Below are 6,297 nucleotides of genomic sequence, written 5' to 3'. Positions count from 1 at the left end.
TTCAGAGTGGTGGCTGCCGAAATCAGCACCAGAGATTTGGTACAAGAGTACTTGGCAAACAAGACTTTTCCGACCTCTAGCGGCTGGGGAATGCCAAAGAAGAAAGAACGGAGAAAGAAATATGAGCTTGTTCGGCTCCCCTATCGTTTTAAATTTGAGAAACAATTCAAGAAACCGTGCACGGAATGGCTAGAGATGATCGAGACTATGTGCAACAGGATTCTTGGCAATTACACGAAGAAAGAGGATCAATTAATGACCGTTGCCTTCGGCACCCGGCCAAAACGAAGGCTGAATCAGGTAATGGATGCATTGAACTTTGAATATCTAGATTATGAGAGACTTGGCAAAGGGGCCGAGGGAGCAAAGAGAAAAAGGGTTGTCAACATTCTGAGCAGGGAAGCTGCCCGGCCCGTGAAGGCAGACGAAAAGGCTCTAAAGAGAGTGAAAATAGCACCAAAGCCGAAGGTGCAAGCCCCTAAGAAAATAAAACTTGATGAAATTCCTTCTGCCGATCCGAAGGTAGATGAAGCGCCGAAAGAAACCTTGAGCCCTTCGTCGCCCACTGCTGTCGAGGTGGCGGAAATTTTGAAGGTAATGACTGAATCCCCACCATTCAAGTTGATAAGTCCTCTGAGGTCGGAACTGACCAACCTTTTACAGAAGATGAAGGTGCCTTCAGCTACAAGGAGAAGGTTGGAGGGCAAAAGAAACAGCGGATTGTGAACGTAATGCAAGCAATTGAGCAAACGCCACCTTCAGCTTCGGCGGTGAAAGCAACAATTCCTGCAGATACTGAAGATGCGGGCAGAGCCGAAGCTGAAGAACTCGCAACCACAATGTCAGAAATTGACAAGCTTATATCAGATGTGGTTGCGGAGGGGACAGGTGTGGCTGCGAAGGAAAGCATGGTCGTAGTGCCTGATAAAGGGAAGAAAGTTGTTGATAGTCCTTCGGGAGAGAAAGATTTTGACCTTCGGCACCTGGGTGGTCAGGAACTTTCTGAGGAGGATGGAATAGAGCTGAAGGAATTCGCTGTGTCTTGTGGTTACCAACCGGGGTTCATGTTCTTCGGTGGGGTCGATGAAGAGATCTTGGGATGCATTCGCGACCGCACTGGGGCAAAGATTGTAGGCACCTTATCCAAGAGCATTGGATTCCCAAAGTTGGAGACTGACATTAGCTACTACAGGCAGCAACATATTGTTGGTAGTTTGTTTTATTCCAATTTCAAGGTGAGGATTTTTTCTAAACTTGTTTTGAATTTTACTTTCGTCGTGGTTTGAATTTTCTAATTTTAACTTGTTTTGTAGAGTATGTTATCAAGCAAGGCCCTAAAATGTAGCAGGATACTGAAGATAGAAAAAACGAAGTTATTATTGAAGGTTTGGAAGATAAATTAAGAAACTTGAAGATTCATTGAAAAAGAAAGACAGCCTGCTGCAATCAGCCGAAGGTTCCTTCGCGGAAGTGCGGTCTCATAATGATAAGAGAGTTAGACGAAGCTCGAGCAACTTTGAATGAGAGGTCAGAACGCTTCGACCAGGAAATGAAGGAACTGAAAGGAAAGGTCGAAGCCGAAGTCGCAAAAAATGAGAAGCTAAGTGAAATTGTTAAGGACCTTCGGGAAAAATGCTCCGACTTTGCCACCAGATGCATTAATCGATTGAAGGAAATATTTAACTCAGTCGGAGCCGCTTCTGAAGAAGTCACCCCTTCCACCGAAGACATCCCCGGGGCCTTTGATCATATTGAAAATGAAGTTGAAGCCCTTGATGAAGTTATAACCGGGCACAGAGATTTCTGTGCTCTAGTGGCTTCACGCGGCACAGTTGCAGCTTTTATGAAGGCCGAGTGCAATCACGCGAGGGTCATCAACAAGCCAAATTTCAATCTTTCATCATCAGACTTGGTTGACGTTCCAACCGAGGCCCGAAGCATAGGAACTAAATTTATTACCCAAATTTGGGCAAAGGGCGGGCGTGAATTGGCCGGGGATGAAGCACGAAAACTGCTTAACTCAGTATGAAACTTTACCTTTGTCTTTTTACCTTGATTTTTCCTTATTAAATTTCCAATTACCTTATACCTTGTCTTGTGTACAGGATGGTGGCGCTGAAGGTCGCTAAGCCAAAGCTTGCGCCGAAGTACCGAAGACATTAGATCTCCATTTGTACTTATCTGTAGAAATACTTAGAAACTCTCTGTATCATATGGCTAAGAATTGTAATTAACAGTTGGATAAAATATTGTACATATTTTTTAATACCTTGTAATACCATTTTACCTTTCGCTCATGTGTGAATTGCTTTGTTGTGGACGAAACCAATACTTGTAATCTTTTGAGCCAAAGGCGAAAAACACCTTCCCTTCTTTTCGTTCACTTCAAAGCATTTCATTGAAGACAAAGCATCTTCGTACGTAACGAAGCATTTTCTCGTCAAGGACAGGCATTTCCTGTTTTCCCTGTTAATGTCTATGCTTTATGCCATGATGATGAGCCTACAAATGCCTAATGTATGTTCACATGAATGCAAAAAATGATGTGATGAAATATGCAAATGTATGCCAAAAACACACCTAGACTCTGCATTCCCTTAGGAACATCTTTTGAGTCTCTTCACCTTTTTACTTAGGTGGTATTTCAGCTCTGCATCCCCTTAGGAACGACTTTGAGCTAAGCTCTGCATCCCCTTGGGAACGGCTTTGGAGCTTCTTCACCCTTTACTTGGGTGGAATTTAAGCTCTGCATCCCCTTAGGAACGACTTTTGAGCTTCTTCACCTTTGATTTAGGTGGTATTTTATCTCTGCATTCCCTTAGGAACGACTTTGGAGCTTCTCCATGGCCTCTTGCACTCAATGGTGCGTTCCTTTTTGTTACATTTTACATGTGGGGGAATTTGGCCCTTGTATTGCATAGGGCTAAACAAAAAAATGAGAATTACAACCTATGACCCCATTAAAAAACTTTCTCCCCTCTTGAAAGGAAAAGGGTGCCATAGAAAAAAAAAGTAATAAAATTACATTGTTTACACATGATACCAACGAAGCTCATCCACATTCCAAGACCTTGGTATGTCGTTGTCGTCCATGTCTTTCAATCTGTAAGATCCAGGTCATGACAAAGACACCACCAAAAAAGGACCTTCCCACTTGAGCTCAAGCTTCCCCACTGTATCAGGGTTGGCCACTCTTCGAAGCACCAAATGTCCTAGTTTAATATTCTTCAATTTTACCTTTCTGTCATGCCATTTGATTGTTTCGGTCTGGTACTTATTTATGTGCTCTATTGCTTGTAGTCTAGTCCCTTCTATGGTGTCTTTTATTACTTGGCAATCACCTTCATCCTATGTCGAGGCTAAGGTTCTTATTGAACCCGTTCTTGCTTCTTTCGGTGTTATTGCTTCGTCACTGAACAGAAGCTTGAACAGAGTAAATCCTGTTGACCTTGTAACAACAGTGTTGTGGTTCCACACTACCTTTATTAATTTGTCTAGCCACTTCCCTTTGGGTTGATTGAAGATTGACTTCATTATTCCTGTTATTATGATTTTGTTTGCCCTTTCTACCAGTCCATTTGACTCCGGATGCCTCACTGATGCGAAGTGTTTTTTGTACCAATCTGGTTACAAAAGGTTTTTAAGGTTTTAGCATCGAACTGAGTTCCGTTATCAACGGTGATAGCCTTCGGCACGCCGAAGCGACAAACAATATTCTGCCAGAAGAATTTTTGTACTATTGCCGAAGTTATTGTAGCTAAGGGCTTTGCCTCAATCCACTTGGAAAAGTACTCCACTGCCACCACAACATACTTCAAGTTACCTTGCGCTGGTGGAAGTGGACCTAACAGATCCAAGCCTCATCTTTGCAATGGCCAAGTTGGCTGTATTAGCTGGGTTAGAGACGAAGGTTGCTTCTCACCTCTGGCGCATCTTTGGCAATTTTCACATTTTTGAACCAAATATGCTGCATCCGAAGCTTCCTTCGGCCAGTAAAAACCTTGTCTGAAAACCTTCCCCAGCAGAGTCCTAGACCCAATATGAGCCCCACATAATCCTGCATGTATTTCCTTCATCAATTCTTGACCTTTGGCTCTGGACAAGCACTTGAGCAATGGAGAGCAGACTCTGTGCTTGTATAACTCTCCTTCTATGATTACATATGGTCTTGTCCTTGCTTCCATTCTTTTATTGTAAACTTCATCATCCGAAAGACAGTTGCCTTGGAGGAAAGATACAATCTCGGTCCTCCAATCTTCACTATGTACTGGTGAAATTGCGAGCACCGCTCTTTCCATGAGCTCAACCGAAGGTGTTTTTATTGTTTCGAAGAAAACCTCCGAAGGTAACGGAAGCCCATGTGCCGCTGATTTAGCTAGCAAATCTGCGTGCTCGTTTTCTCCTCTCAGAATATTTTTTACAGAAAAACCTTCGAAGAAGGCTTCCAACCTTCAGACTACATCCAGATATTTTTCTAGCTTCGGATCTCTTGCTTTGCTGCTTTTATCAACATGGCCTGTGAGTCAGATTTGAGAACTGCCCTTCTTATTCCCACCACCTTAAGCTTTCGAAGCCCCAAAAGAAGGGCTTCGTACTCTGCAATATTATTTGTGCAACTGAAGTCCAATCTTGTTGCATAGCAAGTTTCAATTTTTGATGGTGAAATCAAGACAGCTGCTGCTCCTGCAGCGAAGGTTCCCCAAGACCCATCACAAAATACCGCCCAGGCTTCGGCATCGGTTGTTTTCTCTTTGTTCTAAGCCCCTGGCGTCCAATCAGCAATGAAGTCTGCTAACGCCTGGGATTGGATCGAAGATGTATGAACGAAATCAATAGTGAATTCATTCAGTTCTGCAACCCATTTTCCAACTCTTCATGTGGCCTCTCTATTCCTCATTATGTCCTTGAGAGGTTGCAAGGAAGGTACTATGATGTGGTATGCTTGAAAATAATGTCGAAGCTTTCTGGAACCCATTAGTACAACATATAGTACCTTCTCTATCTCTGTGTAATTTTTCTTTGATGCACTGAGCACTTCAGAAACGAAGTAAACTGACACTTGTTTTCTTGCCTGGCCCTCCTGCTTCTCTTGCACCAGTGAACACTAATCGCAGCATGAGAAGCAGCTACATACAACAACAATGGAGTTCCTGATGAAGGTGGAGTTAAGGTTGTCAGCTCTATTAAGTATTGTTTCAGTTCTTCGAAGGCTTTCTGCTGATTTGGTCCCCATTGAAAGACTTCGACCGACTTCAACACTTCGAAGAATGACAAGTTCCTCTCTGTTGACCTTGAAATGAATCTGTTCAATGATGCCAGCTTTCCTGTCAATCTTTAGGCACCCTTCCTTGACTTCGGTGGCTCCATTCGAAGTATGGCCTCTATCTTGCTTGGATTAGCTTCGATACCCTTTGTTGATACTAAGCAACCAAGAAACTTGCCCTTCTTCACTCCAAAGACGCATTTTTTGGACTTAATTTAAGACCAGCCCGTCTGAAGTTGGCAAATGTCTCTTGCAAATCAGCAACATGGTTTTCTTGCTTTGTGCTCTTTACTATGATATCATCAACATATGTCAGCACATTTCTGCCAATTTGGGAGTGAAGAACTTTGGCAGTCATCCTGCTGAAGCTTCCTCCAGCATTCTTGAGCCCCTCGGGCATCCGAAGGTAACAATAGGTTCCACTAGGAGTTATGAAGCTTGTCTTCGGCTCATCCTCCTTCTTCATCCAGATTTGATGATAGCCTAAGTAGCAGTCCAATAAGCTCATGAGCTTCGAAGTAGCCGCTGCATCCATAAGGGAATCTATTCTTGGCAATGAGAATTCATCCTTTGGGCATGCCTTATTAAGGTCTGTAAAGTCAATGCACATTCTCCATTTTCCATTGGCTTTCTTTACCATGACAGTATTGGCCAGCCACTCTGGGTATGTCACTTCTCTGATAACACCGGCACTCAGAAGTCTTTTCACTTCGTTTCGTGCACCTTCGGCTTTGTCATCGGACATTTTTTGAAGCCTTTGCTTTCTTGGTCTGATGGCCGGGTCTACGTTGAGTGAGTGCTCAACGATATCTCTATTGACACCACATAGATCATTGGCCGACCAAGCAAAAACATCTTTGTTGTTGAACAGAAATGTCAACAAGGTCTTCTCTTGTCCATTAGATAATTGAGAACCCAATAACACTTTTTGCTCGGCTATGTCTTCACACAAAAGCATGGGCTTTGGTTGATTTGCTAAAGAAGCCTTTTCTCTTTTATGCTTATATTGTTGATGAGCTTCAGCTTCATCTATA

This window comes from Zea mays, chromosome 7 (assembly GCF_902167145.1).
Source record: "Zea mays cultivar B73 chromosome 7, Zm-B73-REFERENCE-NAM-5.0, whole genome shotgun sequence".
In the NCBI taxonomy this organism is placed as follows: Eukaryota; Viridiplantae; Streptophyta; class Magnoliopsida; order Poales; family Poaceae; genus Zea; species Zea mays.
The sequence above is the reverse complement of the archived record's forward strand: the minus strand, read 5'-3'. Positions refer to the sequence as shown.